This window comes from Canis aureus, chromosome 13 (assembly GCF_053574225.1).
Source record: "Canis aureus isolate CA01 chromosome 13, VMU_Caureus_v.1.0, whole genome shotgun sequence".
Lineage (NCBI taxonomy): Eukaryota > Metazoa > Chordata > Mammalia > Carnivora > Canidae > Canis > Canis aureus.
Window position 1 is genome coordinate 59,330,058 of NC_135623.1, and position 21,755 is coordinate 59,351,812.

At 35.3% G+C, this 21,755-nt stretch overlaps 1 long non-coding RNA gene across 2 annotated transcripts in view; it reads left to right on the top strand.

The window, feature by feature from the left end:
- The first annotated feature begins 1,908 nt into the window (after window positions 1–1,908).
- The window catches only part of LOC144281678 (uncharacterized), a 74,770-nt gene continuing 54,923 nt past the window's right edge, over window positions 1,909–21,755 (top strand). For both annotated transcript variants that reach the window (XR_013350106.1, XR_013350107.1), the window contains exons 1-4: window positions 1,909–2,029; window positions 6,087–6,178; window positions 7,393–7,505; window positions 10,008–10,066. This is a non-coding gene — a long non-coding RNA (uncharacterized LOC144281678). The remainder of the gene's footprint in view (window positions 2,030–6,086; window positions 6,179–7,392; window positions 7,506–10,007; window positions 10,067–21,755) is intronic.

The window sequence follows — 21,755 nt, forward strand, 5'->3', positions numbered from 1 at the left end:
AGGTTGGCCCTTTTTCTGCTCCCATTAGCCACTATGTGGTTTATGCTGAAGAGAGACTGGCATTACCAATATGCTATTAATTGACCAGTGGTATTACTAAGAAACTTATTCAGAGACCTGACATTTTACTACTAGTACTACTACTATTTATTATTATTATTATTATTATTATTATTATTATTTTAGCCAGAATTAATTTCTCTGTGTGTTCTATGTTGAAAAAAAAAAAAAAAACCTAAATTCCTTTGGGAAGTCTAACCCTTCAAAGAAGTGGAGAAAAAAGCAGCTCAGATTTATTGTATTCTTCACTTCAACCTCAAACAAAAAGTATGTTTGTTCTATGCATTTTATATTAATGTCATCTGCTTCTTGCTAGGTAGGGTGTTCAAGACAAGACAAAAATTTGGAATTTTTTAATAATGAATTCTGAATGCAATTCTATAGTGTTAATGATCATTTATGTAATGGTAATTCTCTAAATAGACACACATTAACTAGCAATTCAGTTTTCAGATCATATTTGGCTTATCAGAATATAAGTATTGCTATTCTTAATTACCTTATCTTTTAAAATCCTAAAGCAAATGGAATTTACTAATTTAGGAACATCTCTTCATAGATAATTGGCTCAAAACTGAGAACTGACTGGTAGTTATATGTGGGAGATTTTAGGCATTGTTAATGTTTAAAAAAAGGTTATAAAGATAGAGTGTCAAAACATAGCAGGAAAATGATTGGAAGCATCTTGTGACTATAAATTATTTAGAAAGTAAAATTCTTTTTGTTATGAGCAAAATATTAAATATTCATAGTACAATGCTCATTTATCAACTATAATCAGCAGTATATAAAAGTGTTGTGAAATGATCAGAACATGTTAATTACCTAATTAAATACAAATTTGACTAAAATGAAGTGTAGCATGTTTAATTTAGACAAATTTAAATGTAATTATTTCAAGCTTAGGAGCTTTCACCAAATACAAATTTCACTACTCATTTATTCACTCATCCATTTATTATGCAAAGACTTATTTTTTTTTTTGCATGAGATCAATGTTTTAAGTTTTCTTTGATCAATCTATGAGCACCCATCATGTACCAGGCACCGTGCCAGTGGCAGCTGTTACAGAGCAGTGCAGACAAAGGAAGGAAGGAAGGGACTAGCCCATTCTTGACCTTCAGCTTTCTGTCCAAATGTTCCCTCACAGGCTACCCCGACTTCCAATATAAATTAGGTTTCTCAGTAATTGCTATGTCAGTGCTTGTATGATTTCTTTGTAGGATTTATTATCACTTGTTAATTTGTCTACTTGTATATTGGATCTCTGTTCTCTGCAATGTAAGCTTTATGAAGGCAAGCTGCAGACATATCTTGTCCATAGCAGTATCTTCAGTACCTAAAATATATTAGATGCCCAATAAACAAGATGAATGAAAAAGAAGTGTATTAGTTGAGGTAGCATGACTTGGTGGCTTATGGTAAACAACCAGCCAGTCTATAAGAAAAAATAATGTAGACCCATCCAGCTGCAAGAATTCATATACATAAATATTATAGAGATATATTTTATATATTTTTAAAGATTTTGTTATTTATTTGAGAGAAAGAGAGTGAGAGTGTAGGGAGGTACAGAGGGGCAGAGGGAAAGGGACAAGCAGACTCTGCTGAACATGGAGCCCAATGCAGGGCTGAATCTCAGCACCCTGGGATCATGACCTGAGCTGAAGGCAGATGATTAACCGATTGAGCCACCCAGGCACCAAAAATATATTTTAGCGCATGTTATTTGTGTCCCTTCCTTCCCATTATATGTTGAAACCTAATCCTTTGGGAGATGCTTAGTTTATGAGGGTGGAACCCTCATTAATGGGATGAATGCCTTTCTAAAAGAAACCCCAGAGATCTCCCATTCTTTTTGCCATGTGAAGACACAGCAAGAAGATAGTCACCTATGACCCAGGAAGTGAGCCCTCACCAGACACCAAATCTGCCGGCACATGATCTTGGACTTCCCAGCATTTAGACTGTAAGAAATAAATGTATGGTGTTTATAAACCATCTGGTCTATAGTACTTTCGTTATGACAGCCGCAATGGACTAAAACATAGAGGTCTACATGAACATGCGTTATGGACATACACATTAATCCACATGTGTAGGGGTACAAACTAACATCAATCATGTTCACACATGTCATGGAGGTACATGGAGGTACATGGTAAGAGCTAAGGAAGCACAAGCATGGATCAATTAACTTAGAAGAAAGCAGTTGGCATTTAAAAATATATATATTTATTTATTTATTCATGAGAGAAACACAGAGAGGCAGAGACACAGGCGGAGGGAGAAGCAGGCTCCATGCAGGGAGCCCGATGTGGGACTCGATCCCGGGTCTCCAGGATCAGGCCCTGGGCTGAAGGCAGTGCTAAACTGCTGAGCTACCCGGGCTGCCCAACAGATGGCATTTTATTTGGGTCTTCAATGACAAGTTATAATTTTTCAGGTGAAAAGCATTCAATATAGAGCACAAAACTGGGAATAATCTAGAGGGCTAAAAGTGTGATATAAACTAGAGGCCTGTAGACCTAGCATTTCAAGTCTGAAAGAGAGGCCATCAAAGCCCTGCTCCTGGGTAAGATCACTTCCAAATTGCTGTTTTTGAGTCAACTGGAAACTATTTTACATTTTGTTGCCCTTAAGAAATTTTTTTTAAAGGTCCTCCTTAAAACTATCACAATCTCTTCTTTTTGTCGACATGTGGCACAAGCCTGCAAATCTGGATCTGGTGAGAAGATTCATGGTGGAGTGGCAGAGGTAGTACGGGTCACTTTTTGGTGCCCAAGGTTTGCAGGGGAAGCACACTGACTGCCTGGGGGTGCAGTAGGGGAGAGAAGGAATGTGGTGGTCACAGCATGAAGGAGGGAGTAGCAGCAATAGTAATTACAAAGCCAAGACACAAGGGTATTCTCCTGGGAGCACTGTTTCTTTAAGGGTAAATAATGAAATTCCACCCAGTGGGCAGACAGCAGCTTCGCAGAATTATGTCTCTGGGAGGGTAACCTGCCCTTGCCCATTTGTGCTACATTGGCTATAAGTGAGTAAAATGAAGTGAATAAATGAGTTCCAGCACTTTGAGTGATAACTGGGATTTTCTAGAATTTATAGCTTTCTCATAGAATCCTCAAATTAAGTACATGCAGTTTTTCATAGTAAGAACACCTCAGCCTGTGTACTGGTTTCCTGTGGTGGAGTCTTACCCTGATTTAGTTGAGTCACACTTAAATAGTGACCTCAGTCCTTGTATTAGGAAAAATTCATTATGAAGCTTGCATATCTGTTAAACACAATCCCAATGACTGAAGTACTTTTAGAATAAACCATCAGCCAACCTGTAAGTATTTTTTGAATGCATGCTCTTCATTTGTTAGTTTATTCATTTAATTAGCTTTTCAAATTCTAGACAGGCCTCTTTTCTTTTTTTTTTTTTTTTCTGTTTAGCACTTTATCAGGTTTTTGTTTGGTTGTTTGTTTTAAACATAGGAAGTAGTCCTTAAAGAAGGTTCAGTGTAATGCCTTTGAGACACTTATGGACACATAGAGTTGGTAATTACATTTTTTTTTTTTTTTTTTTTAGTTAGAATGTATCTATGACCATATGGGGAATAGTGTGGAAGGCATTTCATTGTCTTTCTCAGAGAAAATAATGCACAGAGTTCCTCTAGGATGAAAAGCTTCCAGGAAGGAGAGTGCACCCTGAGTAGCTTGGAAATTAATGACTAACTTGGTCTAGAAAATTTTGGATTTCGGTAGAGACATTTTTTTCAAGAAAAAAAAAAAAAGAAAAGTTCTATGGAATATATATAGTAATGCTACATACTCGTATATTGTAAACCTAAACTCAGAGCAAATTGTTTTATAATTTCAAAGTGTTCCTTAAATTTATTATTAATAAATTGAATGAGTTGATTGAGGCAGACACTTGTATTACTCCTGAAATCAGGTAAAGAGAAGCACACCTGGCTATGCAGATATACCAAATACTGCAAGACTTGTTTTCTACTCTGAATTAGGTTCATTATAGAATCCCAAAATTTTAGTTGACTTTGGTATTTGATACACCTTTAACCAAACCGGAGCACAATTGCATAATGTATAGTGACATTTCCTTCATTGAGTCAGAAAATTTAAATAAAAATGATACAAAAAGATCTCATCTGTGTCTCAAACTAAATGTTAGAGCAGCTCACTCTTCACTCTTGTTTGATTTTGCACAGCAGTAACCCGCGCCCTCCTACTTCTCAGGACACATCCAGCAACACGTGGACACGTTCGTCAGTTGTCATTCATTGCACATAATTTCAGTCAAGCATTGTAAGCTTTAGGCATTTTTGCTCTCAACTAATGTCTCTCTGTTTAATTTTGCTTTCGTTTTTGGTCAAAAAACTGCAGACAGCTTATTTGACCATGCTCTTTGGTTTCTCCAGTTTGTGATTTTTAGATTTGCCTACGAATGTGCTACTTTTGGCCATCTCAGGTAAACATTCCACCTGAACTTCTCTACATCTGAGAGAACTTCTTTTTACCTGTTTCACACATTTGCCACCTGGTGAGCAGACCCTGGGCAAATTGCTTCCTCTCTGCAGGGTGTAGACATTGCCAATGTGTAGAATATTTGGTGTTTTCAATTGCTTTAGGAATTTTAGGTTTTCTAATCATGGATATAATAAAAGTTGAGTTAATTAAGTGATATCTAAATTACTTTTAAAAAGGAAAAGTACTAATGTACTTATAACTTTGAACTCTGTTAAAAAATACTTGATAAAAATGGAAGATTGCCATAATTTTTCAGGATGCAGTGGCACTGAAGTTTGTCTCTTGAAGTTCTTAGATAACTCCAGTATAAATCAACCCACTGCTTCCACATTCTTTCCCAACTACATTATAGCTGTGAGTAAATGGTCTTACACATATGAAGTAAGATTGTAAAACTGTGCCCTCTGTTTGCTAATTCTGGGAGATTTCATGTTGTCACTAAGAAAGTTTTTCAATACATACGTTAACGTTGATGGACTGAGATGAACAGGCATGAAATATTTTCTGAAGACCATGAGGGATTTACCAAAGTTTTTTTTGTGACCACAGTCTCTTGAGAAGCTTTTGTAAGTTCCTGCAGGTCAAGAGCTGGAGGCAGGAGAACTCAGAGCTGCATGGTCAGAGATAACCACAAATCCTTCCTTCCTCTGCATGTCAGCAGTCTCCTTGGCAACCCATATTCTCTCGTGCCTTTGAAAATTGTTTTTGAGTAGAAACAATTTGGGTTGTTTTAGCAATGCAGATAACTAAAGCCAAGGACAAGAAATAAGCATTTTTCTCCCTCGTAGGGAAAGACCTCTCCTATGAACCTAAGTTAGCCATTAGTTAAGCATTTCATTTACACTTACTGCATTCTATAAGATCACAGGGGCTTTCCTGCTGAAGTCTCATAAGCTAAACTTGAAAATACTGTGGAAACCCACATGACTTCTGCCAGAAAAGGACAATTCAAGGTTCATTATAGGAACTAATTCCAGGAAAAATAAACCAAGTAGTAAGTGGTGGCCCATTTTCTGCTTTGTTTTCTGTTTAGTGGAAGAAACCATAATCTTGTTAGTTACCGCTTAGAAAATGGAAGAGCATGGCATTACAATCATTTCCTTTTTTAAAAAAAGATTTATTTATTTACTTTAGAGAGAGAAAGAGAGAGAGCAGAGCAGGAGGGGCAATCTCAAACAGACTCCCCAGATTGTGGCCTGATGTGGGGCTCATGGGATCTCATGACTCTGAGATTAGGACCTGAACTGAAACCAAGAGTCAGGCACTTAATCACCTGGGCCACTCAGGTGCCCCTATTTCACATTTTTAAGAGTATACACATTTACCAAGTCTGCAAATATTAAATTTGAAATTACTGATATAAAAAGACTGTGTCAACCAGTTTTTTTTTTTTTGTCTTCAAAGTAAAAAAAAAGTCAAGTAGATAATGATTATTTACAAAATCCTTGCCAGATAAGAGTACTAACAAAGTTACATCAATATTTCCCCAGGCCCTGAATCCACCGTAGTGCAACATCTTCAGCATTACCTGAAACCTCTCGTAGAATTATGCTGAAAACTGGTGCAGCCACTCTGGAAAACAGTATGGGGTTTCCTCAAAACTTTCTTTTTAAATTTAAATTAGTTGAGTATGTTTTGTTTTTTGAGAAGCAAATAATTCTTGATGAAGACAAAATTTGATATGAATAGGGATGCTCTTAACCCACATGCTATCTTTGAGTGATTTTTTAAAAAGCACTTGTTCCTCAAATAAAATATATCTTAAGTCAGTATATTCTTTATATAATAATTATATATAGTGTATAATTATAGCAATTGTGTAATTGTCATACAACAGTTACAAATGGAAAATAATTCCGAAAATACATTTTTGAACATAAAAAATTAATCACAGTGATTAGAAAGTCAATGTGTCTAGATATAATAATCTTCACCATAAAAGAGTTATTCATCTGCTTTTGTAGATAGAAAATTCCTTTTGGTAGTGCCAATGCTTAACTGCTCCATTATTGGATTTCTATGTAAGTGAATGTTAAATATAAGTCTTTCTTATGACATTGAAGTCTTCTGTACCTTCTCAATAATAATTTTGAGAAGCTATGTTCTCAACTGGGGAACAATTTTGCAAAGTTAGGTACAAATGAAAGCTTCAGAAATATTCACTAGTTTAGTGAACTATTGCAGTAAGTATGTAAAATACTTCAATGTGATCCTTACTAAAAATCAAAATAATCTGAATTTTTTAGTTCCTTATACTTTGACATATAGCAATAACATAAATTCTTTACTGTGTTCAATAATTTTTATTGTTAGTTCTTATATTATTGCACTAGCTTTACATTCATTATAATTCTATTATTTACTTGTGTCCTCTAAACAATGAAAAGACCATGATACTTTTTCAGATCATAAATGCAACCTTAAAAATGATATAATTTTATCCAATACAGAAAAATAAATTGATTTTTAAATTTAGTTTTGAATTAATGATAAACTGGTCTTGGGATATATAAGTGAAGTGAATTTTCTTCTTTTTTTTTCCATAGTATTTTCTCTTTGAAAGCTAGCGAAATACTTGGTACTAATTTATTTTAGCATCAATAATATATTTTCGCAAATAATATCACTTGAAATAATTTATTACTCTCAATGTTTCCAAGGACAGCATATATAGGAAATTTTTTAGCATAAATTTGCTTAAAATATTAATTTTACTTAAAATATCATATCAAATTGGTACTAAGCCAAGAAAGTTATAAGTGGACATTTTCTAAAGATATCTTGTTTGCATCCTAGAATCGATATCTTACTATCAACAACTTCTTTAAAATAACAGGCCTAAGTATTCTACTAAGTAACTTTTAAGGACTTGATGATATCATCTTGACTTTTCCATCATACATTCTATGGTGAGTTCACATTGTCAGAAATGCCTTTCAACAAATACCCAGTGTTCCATTGGATAGCAATAAGGGATATCAATGAAGTCAAGGGTATTTTTTGCTGAAAGTTTGGAGAATGACTCAGCAAGATGGTGGATTAGAGGTCTCAGCCCTTGTACCCTTACAAAAACAATGATTTTATAACTATTCATGGGTGAAAAGAATTGTGGGAGAGCTCTGGAATGTAACTGAGAAGAGCACAAAAACTAAGAATGGCCAGGTAGAAAAGCATAGGAAGCATTATTATGTAAGTCATCTAATGTCATAGGCTAGCATAGCTCAATGTTAAAAGGAATCCCCTGAAATGAGATTCTCCTACATCCCCTGGTGGATAAGGAGAAGAGGAGGATCCCAGCAACCTTCACCATTAAGGGCTGCAAAAGGAGTGACTATACTTAGATTAGACAGGAAAGACTTTAAGTCAAAAACTGTCTCTGGAGACAAAGAAGGTAATTATACAATGACAAAAGCTCAATTCAATAGGAAGATATAATCATTATAAAATGAAATTTAAAATGATCAAAATTAATCCAACCAGAATGGAATGAAAACTGAAATCAGGAACAATAACAACAACAACAGCAACAACAACAAAAAAAAAAAAACAGAAAAATTCACAAATAAGTGAAAACTAAATAACACATTTTATACTAGAAATTGTAAATCATGAATAAGGAAGATTTTTAAAAAGCACAGATCAAATGGAAAGACATCCTGTATTCATGGGTTAGAATAATTAATATTATTAAATTGTCCAAACTACTCAAAGTGATCTGTAGATTCAATGAAATCCTTATTAAAACCTAAAGGCATTCTTTATAGAAATATAAAAAACAATCCTGAAATTCATTTGTAACTACAAAAGACCCTGAATAGCCAAAACAGTCTTGAGTAAGAAGAACAAAGCTGAAGAAATCATACTTCCTGATTTAAAAATACATTATAAAGTTACGGTAATCAAAAGAGTAAGATACTGGCATGAAAATAGGCATGTACACCAATGGAACAGAACAGAGAACCCAGAAATAAATCCACACACCTACAGTCAACTAACTTGAACAAAGTGACAAGAACGCACAATGGAGAAAGGATAATATCTTTAATAAACGGCTTTGGGAAACTATCCACATGAATAAGAATTACATCAGAACTTTGTGTTAAACCATATACAAAAGTCAACTCAAAATGGATTAAAATTTTAAACATAAGATCTAGAATTGCAAAACTACTAAAAGAAAACTTAGAAAGCTTCTTGGCATTGGTCTGGGTGGTTTTTTTGAGATATGATACCAAAAACAGTCAACAAAAGCAGCAGAAACAAAAATAGACAAGTAGAACTATATCAAACTAAAAATATTTTGCACTGCAAAGGAAACAACCAACAGAGTGAAAAGGCAACCTATAAGATGGGAGAAAATATTTGCAACCCACATATCTAACAAGAGGTTAATATCCAAAATATATAAGGAACTACTATAGCTCAATAGCAAAAAGCATACAAATGACCCCATTAAAAATTTGGGTTAAGGATCTAAATAGACATTTCTTTAAAGAAGAGATATAAATGGCCAACAGGTACATGAAAAGGTGCTCAACATCACTAATCATTAGGAAAATGAAATCAAAGCCACAATGAGGTATCACTTCACACTTGTTAGAATGACTAGTATCAAAAAGACAAAAGATAACATGTATTGATGAAGATTTGGGGAAAAAGGAACCATTGTATTACTGTTGGTGGGAATGTAAACGGGTTCAGTCCTTAGGGAAAACAGTAGGGAGTTTTCTGAAAAGAAATAAAAATAAAAATAGAGCTACTTAATGATCTGGCAATCTTGCCTCTGGGTATATATCCAAAGAAATTGAAATCAGTATCTTGAAGGGATATCTGCACTCTCATGTTTATTGATACATTATTCACAATAGCCAAGACATAAACATGGAATATTCAGCCTTTAAAAAAAATGAAATTCTACCTTTTGGAAAACTATGGATGGAGTTGGAGAACATTATGCTAAGTGAAATAAGCCAGGCACAGAAAGGTAAATACTGTATGATCTTACTTAAGACTTTATATAGATAATATGCAAAATATACATATCATGGATATAATATGTAGTTATTAGAGAAGTTTTAGGTTCACAGCAAAATTGAGAGGAAAGTATAGAGATTTCCTATATACTCTCTGCTCCCAACATGCACTGCTTCTGCCATTATCAACATCCCCTACCAGAGTACCACATTTGTTATAATTAATGAACTTGCATTGACAGATAAGTATAACAAAACATCAAGTCATAAAATAAATAGTTTTATTTGTCAGTTACATCTTAATAAAGCTGAAAACAAAAAGAGATATTTTTTTCCTGTTGTGTTTATAAAAATCACTTAAAGAATACACTTACCAAGAAATAGAAAATGTCATAACAGTTTTTACAATAAATTTTCTTTCTATTACTTTTTTTACAGTATGTTAACAGCATCATCATATTACTAGTTCCTGAATTTTTTCCTACATTTTTATCTAGGTAAGTCTTTGTAAGTACTTTACAGAAATATATGCAATCCTGCTTCTGTTGTGTTATTAGGCAAAATTATTCTCAGATCGAACCACTTGCATTGTGTTTTTTTGTTTTTGTTCTTTTAAAGGTTTTACTTATTTATTCATGAGAGACACACACACAGAGGCAAAGACACAGGCAGAGGAAGAAGCAGGCTCCATGCAGGGAGCCCGATGTGGGACTCGGTACTGGGACCTTGGGATCATGCCCTGAGCCAACCGCTCAACCGCTGAGCCACCCAGGCATCCCAAACCAGTTGCATTTTGGAAGTTAGAAGTCTAACTCTCCTGTCTCTTTCACATTACTTTGCTCAGAAGTCATATCCACAAAATTGAGTAATATTTAGAATCTTTCACATTTTCAGAATAAATTTAATATATCATACCCGCTATTATTTAAATTATTCATTTTTGTGGGTGTTTGGGTGGCTCAGTTGGTTAAACATCTGACTCTTGATTTTGGCTCAGGTCATGATCTCAGTGTCATGGCATCAAGCCCCAAGCCAGGCTCCGTCCTCAGTAATTAGCATGCTTCTGCTTGAGATTCTTTCTCTCCCTTTCCCTCTGCACCTCTGCCCACTTGTGCTCTCTAAATAAATAATAGGGGCACCTGGGTGGCTCAGTGGTTGAGCACCTGCCTTCAGCTCAGGGCGTGATCCTGGGGTCCAGGTATCCAGTCCCACATCGGGCTCCCTGCATAGAGCCTGCTTCTCCTTCTGCCTGTGCCTCTATCTCTTTCTCTGTGTCTCTCATGAATAAATAAATAAAAATCTTTAAAATAAATAAATAAATAAATAAAATCTTAAAAAATTATTTTTGTAATTTATTGCCTGCAAATAAGTTATATTTGTTGTTGATGTTCATATTCTGTACAAACATTTTCCTATAACATCACCAAATTTTGGTATGGTTTTTGTTCAGTATCGGTTAAGCATTTCTTTGTAATAAACAACCACATGATTTAAGTGTTTCACAAAGGTAAGCATTTATTTTGCTCTAGTGACTGGATTCATAGGGTATTTGATCTAGCAAGGCTCAGCAGGCTAGCTCAGCCATCCGTGTGGCTTGCTCATACATCTTCAGGTTGGCTGTAGTTGAATTACATAGGATGGGCTTGCTTCGGCTAGGTTGAATGAATTGACGCTGTACCATATCCTCTTATCCTTACTCTTGAGGCCAATGGTCTAATCTGAGAATTCTTTTCCCTGTGAAGGCAGAGGAGCAAAATAGCATGTCTAATCACCAAGTGCTTTTCAAGCCTCGAGTCTTGTTGAGTCCATTAACATTTCATTGGTTGAAGGAAGTTCATGGCCCTGTTTAAATTCAAGGGACAGGGAAATATACTCCACCAAGGGAGGTAGGGGGAGAAGGAGAAAATATCTTTGAACAATAATCTAGTCTACCACATGCCATTTTAAGAATATCCTTATTGGTATAATCAAAATTTTATAGATGATTCACTAATGTTAGACACTGTTTCACAAAATTGAATCTTAAATATCAGACATCCCATAGCAGTGTCAATATGGTGCCACATTTTCATGTAGTCTACTCTGCAGAATCCAGAGTTATAGCAGTTAAGTCAGAGTTTCATTTTGAAGACTTGAGATCATTATTATATATTTCATTTTCTTCATGTCTACTGAGAATTTGTGATAATTGCTGCCAATCTTTGCATCCATTCTCATTATTCAGGTCACTCTTTCCCTATCCCCAAAGGGTCTTCAATATAGACACAAATACAAAACCCCTGAGAATTAAAAAATGTTGACTTTTTTTCAACATTTAGAATAATTCATGTATAATAAGTTACCGATTTCTACCTGCAATGCCTTTTGAGATGTTATTTACAACTTGTGATCGATAACTTTAAACAAGAATGTCTTCTAGTTGTATATTCTAGTTACATGGTTATGTATCTGAGATAGGAGAAAGTACATTTGGAGTAAATAGATCATCCATTTCTTTTCCTATCAGTTTTTCTTGAAATTCATTAGATATGACTGATATAAACTTGTGTCTTACTCTATTAGTGGCATATCTGTGCTACAATTTGCTGAAAGTAATAGCTCTGAATTGTTTTTCTTTTTCCTGGCATTCCATCACATTTCTCCAAATATAGGAATAATATTCTTATAGTTCTATTCTAACAGATCTGCTTTAATTTAATCCTACATCTGTGGTGAAAGAATATTTAACAACATAGTATTTTATCTTAAATTTTATAGCACTTTAAAATAATATGCATCTAAAGGTTATTTAAATTTGAAAACAATTCTATATTACAAAGTGAAATAATCATAGCAACAAACAAATAATGTTATGCTATACTAACCAAACCATTACAGAGTAATCTCTAATGCATATACATATAAAACTTTAAAAATATACCTTAGTTATTAAATAGTGACTTGTATTATAAAAGTACTTATATGTTTAATTTAAAACTCAGCAATGTAATTATAATACAGACTAAGAGTATATATGAGCTATAATATTAAATATCAAATTTGGCCACAGTACTAAGAACAATGCGGCCTCTAAAATTTTTTTAAGGTACAATGATGACTATATTAATTTAAAATACAGTTTCTTTGTTTGGAAGCATAGATTATTTGAGATGTTAGATCAAAAAATGTCTTTTGTTTATCAAATGTGTATATATATTATTAGAATATATACATATATAATATTAGAACAAGACACTTCATTTCTTTCTGCCTGATAATTGTCAAAATAATGATTTGTTAGAAAAAAACATTTTGTTGCTATTATAATTTTTAGAGTTAAAAAATAATAAAAATATTTTAACCTGAAAACATTAATAATGTGCACACCGTGAACTGCAACTTCTAATGTGGCACTTTTGAGTTCACATTCTAATGGGAGAACAAAGAGGTAATTAAATGAACAAATAAATAAACAAAAATATCAGTAATATTATTAATTGACAAACACTGTAAGAAAATAAGACTGGATATGTAATAATGTTTTATGGATGACACTATATGCTTGGTCAAGGGAAAGTTCTAGAATGATGTTGTTTTATTAAGATCTGAGTCATAAGATCTAGCAAGAACTAGCAAATATACAAATTCTTAGGTGAGAATTATTTGTAATATTTCAGAAACAGAAATAAGGTCAATGAAGCAAGAGCATAGTAAAAGAAGGGGGGAATTTTGGGAGAAAGAAAGGTACAAGGTGAAGTTCTTCTTCAGGTAGGGTCTTAAATACCAGAGTGAGGTCATTGATTCTTTTTTAAGTTTGATGTGACATAATTGGAGAATTATAAGCTGGAGTATCCTGCTCTGGTACATAGTTTGAAAGATCACTTTGGTTCTTGTTGTGGTTAGCTAGGGATGCAGGAACAGTGGAAGCAAGGGAGATTACTGCAGTTGTTCAAGTAAGTGATGACTGAGTCTTACATTAAGATGGTAATACTGGAGAAAGATGGAAGAAGGAGGATTTGGGATTAGTTTAAGGTAGAGTGATAAAACTTGTGTATATATTTATGTGACAAAGGGAAAAAGGTGATTCCTAGGGTTAGGGAATGAACAACTGGGTAGATAGTGTGCTATCAACTGAGACTGGGAGTCTGGGAAGGAGTGGTTTGGAAATATGAAGAATAAATAATTCAATTTAGACACCTTATATTTGAAATATCTTGGAAAAAATATGTGCAGATATTTTGAGTAGGCAATTGTATACATGCATAAGAAATTCATGGAAATATCAACGATAGATAAAATTTGAAGTCATCATCATACAAGAAATATTTGAAGCCCCTGGCCTGTATGAGTACTTAAATGTGCAAGAAAGGGACAAGGATACTGACTGATCTGGGATGTGGCAAAATTAGAGGTTGAACAGAGGATGAAAAACTAACGTAGGAAATTGAAAAGGAATAGGCCGGTTGGAGGGAAACAAGAAAAGTAGAGACAATGAAGAAACAAAAAGGAAGTGATTGAGGTAGTCAGTGATCAGTTGTGGTGAATGCTGGTGAATGGATGAGTATAAGCAGAGCTTCAATGGGACCCTTGGACCTGGCAAGGGTCAGGACAGTTTATCTGCCCCTTTGGTGTGAGCAGTATTGGTGGAGTGGTAAGAACAGAAGTTCAGCTCAAGTGCTCTGTAGCTAGAGCTGGATTCTATGGCATGGCCAAAACTCCATGACCATTTTTTCCATCATTAGGTGCTATCTCCTGGCATCATACCTCTTCTCTACTTTGCAATTTTGGGATCGGGATTCTACAAATTACATTATGCAGTTTCCCTCATCTAGTTACCTTTTACCAACAAAAGTCCCTAATAGAAGATGACAGGGGAGAAGAGAGAAGTTCTTATTTCTTCTTCTGTCTCTGTTTCTAGCAAGGGTTAAATCCAGCTTCGGCCACGGACCCCTTCTGTGGTTCCAGCACTAAATGGTACAGGTAGCTCTCAGACTCCTAGATTTGGGAAACATCATGTCCTCTCTTTTGTTTTTACAGCCTGATAGGTCTTTAGCTCTTTTCCTACATTACTAATGTATGGGTCACCTCTCCACTCCCTTTTTGTTCTTTCACAAATTTTCTGTATCACATTCCCTTCATTTAAAATATGTGATTGGTTTGTTTTCCCAATGGGACTCTCACAAATACAACTGGTGAACAAGCGCTTCTTCAGCATTTCAGGCCCAAGTACAAAGGCTACTGGCTAAGTAACTTCTCCGAGTTCATGTTAATGACACTGGTCAAGGAAAAGCCACTCATTGGACAGAGTGCTGAGAACACTGCCTAGGAAATGAATCAGCAGAATGATGCTCATAAAGTTTCTTATTTAAGCCCCTGATCAAGTTGTGTTGCTGTACGAGTCCATGGATTTGTCCAAGGTCTCCAAGTATTAGATAGCTGTTGTTCCCAAACAACTGTGGAAAGTTAACCATCTCAATCCAGACAACTGTCTAGATCACTGTTCCTTACTGACAAGATTGCTCTCAGGTTGGCACTATAAGAAGGGGGCATGTCTTCCTCTGGAAGCAGGGTCTAGCAGGACCCAAGATTGGCATATTCTTTCTCTGTGGAAGCACAGAGGAACCCACACCATCCCATAATTTCTGCTGGGCCTGGTTCTGTGAATTTCCTTTTTCTTTGAAGAAAAACTATTTTCAATCTGTTCTATTTGATGTTTCATCATCTCTCCTGAATCTTAATATAGACACATGAAGACCCAAATAGGGCCAAAATTAAATGACTGACATGTTCAAAATTATTAATAATTAAATATATGAAATAATAATAATAATAATAAATTACTTTAAAGCTATTGAACTGTCAAAATTTTAAAAGCTTGATAATGTTAAGTGTTGGTGGGACATGGGGATGTGTTGTAGGAACAATGTGGGAACAGTTAGTCAAATTAAGTGCACATGTTCTCCATATACCACCCTCTTCTCGGCATTCATCCCCAAGAAGCATAACTTGCTTTAAATTTAATATAGCCAAGTTAGTTATACAGAGTTATACAGTTCCTGTATAACTGTTATGATAGTTATACTAGTTATACTGTATACTAGTTATACCGTATATTACTTATACAGTTCCTGAAAAAGTCACAGAGGTAAGGAGAAACAAAAATGTTCGAGAGGTCAAGATAAAAGAAGTAGGTATATAACAAGAAGGCTGAAGGATGACAACAGTCATGTGATTTTGAGGGGTTGCTCTTCAAGCCCAGTCTATTGTAGTCACTGAGTGTGTGGGGGGTGGAAGGAGAGGAGAGATGAAAAAAATAAAGGTTCTTTGTCTCAAAAGACATGCCATCTAGTTTGGAGGAGATGTGTGTGTATAAAATAATGAGAACAAGCCAATAGTGTGTAATTATCTGCCAAGAAAATAGTGTTGACCTCAAGGGCAAGACAAATCAGAAATGGGAGAAAATAAAGTTATTCTGAGTAGTTAGAGAAGCCATAAAGGAAGATGCCAGATGAGATATGACAGACAGGGAGTGTGTGTGTGTGTGTGGGCGGGGGTGTTTCAGTTAGGGGTGCGTGTGTGCAGGTGTGTGTTTATTTGTGTATCTGTTGTTGGAGACATAAAGAGTAAAGGATTTAAATAATGATTAACTGTAGAAATTAAGCAGAAGTATTTGTCATTTATTTTCTGGACAGCAGAAGGCTGTTGAAATTTTGTGAGTTGGGGACCAATGTGAGAATAGCAGTGTTTTCGTCAGGTTGCAGAGTACAGGATAAATTGGAAGAAAAGATGGTAGAGAATAGTAAGGTCCTGTAAGGAGTCATTCTGACAATCCAGATGTGAGGTAATATGAATGTAGACAAGGGCACTAGCAATGTAGTAGAAAAGAAAGAACATTATGAAATTCAAATGCACTGACATTAGCAATAAGATGATTTATGATTATATGTGATGAAAAAATAAGGAGCAGCAATCATTTTACCAAAAGGATATAAAGATTAGAATGAGAAAATGGTTTTTGATGAGAAATGATGAACACGCTATAAAACAGAAGAATGGCTTTTAAAGTGTGATTTATGAATTATTATAGTTCCTAAGAAGCATTTCAGGGTTTCTGAAAGTCAGAGAAGATAATTTAAAAATTAACTATTAACAAATTTTAATATAAAACAACACACTTAAATGCACAATAGATAAATTTTAACTTATTGGTAGATGCTGATGGCATGAATAGGAGCCTTCATGCTACCTCATTCATTATACAAACTTCAGAATAAAAAATGCATGTTTCCTCTATGTGCTCAAATTCGGGTTTCTTACAAAAGTATTGCTGAGAGGCTGCTGTTTTTCAATGTCCTTTTCTGAATTTAGGTCAAGCTATAGAAATACAGCTCAAGTGTTATCCATTTTATGTGTGTGTGTGTGTGTGTGTGTGTATGTGTGTGTGTGTGTATCATATTTAAGGATTTCACAATAAGTATTTGCTATTGCATTAACCTCAATCTGATAAAATATTGGGTTTCTATTTAAGATATATTGTAGAAAGGATCTGTTTTAGAAAAATTTGAAACTACTGGTTCAGAACATAATTAAGTCTGAAATTTTAGTGGAACACAGTTGAAAACAACTTTTCCAAAACTGTGAAAGTGGGATCGGAAGGTTCTGTTGGTAATTTGGAGACTAGTGGGTAGATTTGAAAAGAGCTCTCATAATCGAAATTGAGAGTGAATGAGTTTTCCTAGGGTAACAGGTGTTTTAGGGAGCTTTTGAGGATATGGAGTGGGAGAAGGAGCAGAATCCAAGGCTGGAAATTAAGGGAAATCAGGGGCCTGGAGGTGTACTAGTTCTTAAGTGTATTAGATTATTGGATCTTAAAAAAAAAAAAAAAGATTATTGGATCTTATTCTGAGAAACCAACTAAAAGAGTCTCAATCTCAAGTGAAGATTCTAAAAGGAATATCTAGACAATAAAGATCAAATTTCATAAGAGGCTGGTGAAGAATTCTAAAAAGTCTGGTACAAGCGGAGGCCTCCCCAAAGGAAAGTAAATGCATTACACTGCTTCTATGAAAATGTGATGATCCAAAAGAAAGTGTGACTAGCTAATATAACATTTTTTCCAACTGATGAGAAGGAAGGAGAAAGAGACAGAGACAGAGGAGGGAGGATAGATGAGAAAAATAACAGAATGATATTCCACTATACAACACAAGTTAAGAACAACAGAAATGAGGGAAATAAAACTGGCAAATATGACTGGATGCAACTAAAAAAGAATAAATGAAAGAAGAGTCAAAGCGTAATTGGCATATCAGAAATTTATAACAACTGCAGTTTGTTTCGTAGAGCATGACAGAAATGAAAAGGTGAACTCAGGGAGAGACAAGAGTGGATATTCAGGTCTCCCAATAAGGCATGTAGAAAAGGAAGAGGAATTTCAATGAAATGAGTCTGTTTCCCTTTTTCATGCTGTAGAAATGACTTTTATTTCTGCCTCAGATGTTAGGAACACTTATGCTCCATTAAGGATCCCAGGCAGCTCTTTTCATAGTTTATATTTTTTTTTTGCTCTCAATTTTTCTTTCTGATTGGAGGAAATGTTTTATCTTCTATTTTAATAAACTGTGTAGAAAACTTGCTATTGAATTCTGGCCTCTTTCCTGTAAAAGGCTAAGAAGTGATTGCATTGAGCTTTGGACAAAGTAAACACTTCTCTTTCCGTTTATTTAATTTTGGAATCTAGTTGCTTTTTTCCTATTGCATGAAGAATCAGCTTGCACGGTATATGTCCGTATATAGATTCTATTCAAACAAACATACATTTTTAGGTACAGAGAAAGGAGAGCACAATTGTACAGAGCATGTCCCTGTGGGTTTATGTGTGTATGAATATAAAATCTGGGGGCGCTGGTGATGATAAGAATAGGTTCTTTCATTCAGTAAAGTTTAATATGACACTTTCTAAGGATGGCATATTTCACAACAACACATATACACATATATTGATTCCATTTAAGCCTTGTCTAAACCAACCTTTGATTTCGAGACTTTCCAATCTAAAAAATAAATACAAAATACGCCAGTGCCATAATCACACTAAATTCCCTCAACTTTCCCCTAAGACATGTTCACAAAAATAACCTCATCTTGGAGCTGGAAAAATTGAGTCAGAATGATGAATAATTTTTTCAAGGATCTAATACAAATTTCTGAAAGTATGCACCAAAACACCCCACTAAGTTTCTGCTTTCTTGAACCCACTTGCAGTTCTAGCAACCCTCCAACTGCTAGAACCATTTCTGACTCCAGGCCAGAGGGATTCATTTAATGTTATGATCTGGGATAAGCACACTTGGAGCTAATCTGGTGCTCCTTTAGTCACTAACTCTGATAACATTTCTGGACTGAGCCTCCCCAAACCTTCAGTCAACTGCTCTGCCATTTTTAGTTTCTCCCAAGGATGGAGTGGAATTCTTGCCTTGAATCCCAGGTGAGTGTTTGGATATCCAGCTTCCTGATGCTGGACCTCTTGCCACCGTGGTTCTGCTCTTTAGGGAGGCATGCTGCTGTGTCTGTGGATGCTGTGGGCCCCAACGATTGCCTGGTTGGTCCAAAGCCTCTGTTTTTGACCCAAACCCACCAGAGCAGTGGTTTTAGAGCTCTGAGCCCAGTATTCAGGCCCTGACTTCCACTCAGCTGTGCTTTGGGTTTCTGCATTCTCCTGGGGGCTTCCGCATCCCACACTGCCTTTCAGTTTACCTGGTATCTCCTGACATTGATGGAGATTATCACTGAAAGCAAATAATATTCATTCTTTGGTTTTGCATTCAATTCTACAGATTTAGAATTCGGGATAATAAGAATAGAGGCTAGTTAACAGAGGTTAAAGTTTAACCTTAATATCATATTAATGAAGACAGAAATGTGCTAAACAAAATGCGAAGGCATTAGGCAGAAATTTCATGAGAGAATGAACTTTCCACAGACATTTAAGCCCTTTTCGCCTATTTGTATGAAATACTAATATCTTATTTAGGAATCCCATGTACTCAACAAAGCATTCCTTCTAAGGAATACTTTTCAAGTGAGTTTCACTTAATTTACTGGTTAACAAGATTGTATGTCTTTTAAAATTGTGAACAGATATGTTTTATTGATTCTTCTCAAACATCATGCTGTTTCTCTTCACTTAGAATTAGCAAGACTTACTGAAATAGTTCAAAATGTTAATCATGCAAATATTTATACATTTGTGAGTTTATAGAAACAGATGCCATAGAAAATCCATAGGAATTAAAGCCTCAATTTGGTATAACTGCCAAAAATATATATTTTTTCTACACTCCATTGAAAACCTGTAGTACTTGAGCAGTGTTAAAAATATGTTTGACCCAATTGTGTGAGGTTCAGAATATGGCCGACTTAAAATTCAGCTCTCTTTTCTTCATATTCTTTCTGGGCCCTGCTTCCTTGTTTTTGAAGCTGTACATTAAGAAGGGACATAGGGGAGTAAAGGAGCCCAGGGAACTGGAAAGTGTGTGCATGAGGTGGCATGTGAACCCCTGGTCTCATGGAGATCTCACAATGACTCCCTGCATTTTGTAGTTGAGGACCCTTACTGAAGCTCCCAGAAATCCACAGAGGTGGAAACGGGACAGGGAAGGAACTAGTCTACCCTGAACTCAGACCATGTGCCGGGCGCTTTACAGCGGGACTGTTTGCTGGGTTAGCTAGACTCAATGGTGGAAAATGACGAAGTAGCTTTATTACTGTTCTGCTACTGCCCTGAAAATTAGCTCTGTTGGTTTTCTTGTCTCTGAAAGTTAAACTTGAGTATGTACCACAGCTTTGAGGTTACTCAAATCTCATTTTCAAGTATTAAAAACCTAATGACTACTTAAGTTTCAATCTGTCCTCAGATTAAAATCTTCTCCTCTCCCTGTGTTAGAGTTCTCAAGTGAGGTGGAAGGAAGGACTGATTTTAAGACTCCTGGGTCTTCACCCCCAGTTCTCACTATCCAAGGTCATGACAAATTCACCACATGCAGACTACTGTCTTGGAAAGGATATTTTGTGCCTGAATCTCTCTGTAAAGTGTTCTGGACTACATTTCCTTCCTGTCAGTTTTATCAATAGGATCAAAATGCCTCACCTTTGATTGTTTTGGATCATATTCAGTGTTTCTTTTTAAATCAGGTGCAGAGCATTTCATTAACTAGCCCAAGGCCACAGCAAATGGCTTTCCTGGGATTTGAAACTATGTATTTGGAATCCAGAGTCCAAGCTCTTCTCATTGCTGTATAAGACTTCTCTGTGGGTACAAACACAAATAAACAAGTAGGTTTCATACTTTTAATTTAGGTATGAATCAATCAAGGTTGTTATTAGATCACACCTTTAGGACAACAATCAAGGAATCAACAATAAAAAAGTGATTTATAAATCAATAGGTAAAATATTCATTTTGTTTATTAAAAAATCCAAAATATTAAATATTATATATGAAATAGATTTATATGTTTAAGGATAATATTTTAAGAATAATATTTTAAAACTAAAAACTGGTTGGCTAGTGATCAGAATATAGATGGAGGGCTTTAAGGCCTGGAATATTTGGACGTGTTGAGGGTAATGCAATAGTTCTCTAACAAAAATAACCTACAATGGTAACAGGAGGAAATATTGGTTCCCAAGGTGTTCTTACAGCTGTTAAGGGCCATTAATTAGTACAATAGTGTATCCATGCAGCCCTGTAACTGTGAGATGTGGTTGGAAGTGGAGAAAAGGAGCCGGAGCAGAGGTGGCTGAGAGGTCTGACTGTTGCTAATTCACCTCCACTCCAAAAACCCTCGGGATTATATTTCCATTCCCTGCCTGATATAAACTGAGATATTGCATTACCAGTGAAGGAATATTTACAAGTAAAAGTAGATCTGCTCTTCTCAAAACCATTTCCTTTGGATTGTTTGAGTTAGAGAAAAGATTTTTGAAAACTTAGGATAACAAACAAAAAGATTGAGAAAAACTGCCTGTTCCGAAGATAGCTATCTTTCTGGCTGTCAGGTTAAGTCAGAAGTTTCCTAGTCTTCCCTCACCTCTCCACTGAAGTCCCCAATCAAATCTTTTGGTCCAGTATTGAAAGCTGTTCTAGAGGCAAATATTAAGGGGGTGAGGATCAAGGTGGTAGTGACCTAGTAAATTATCATGACC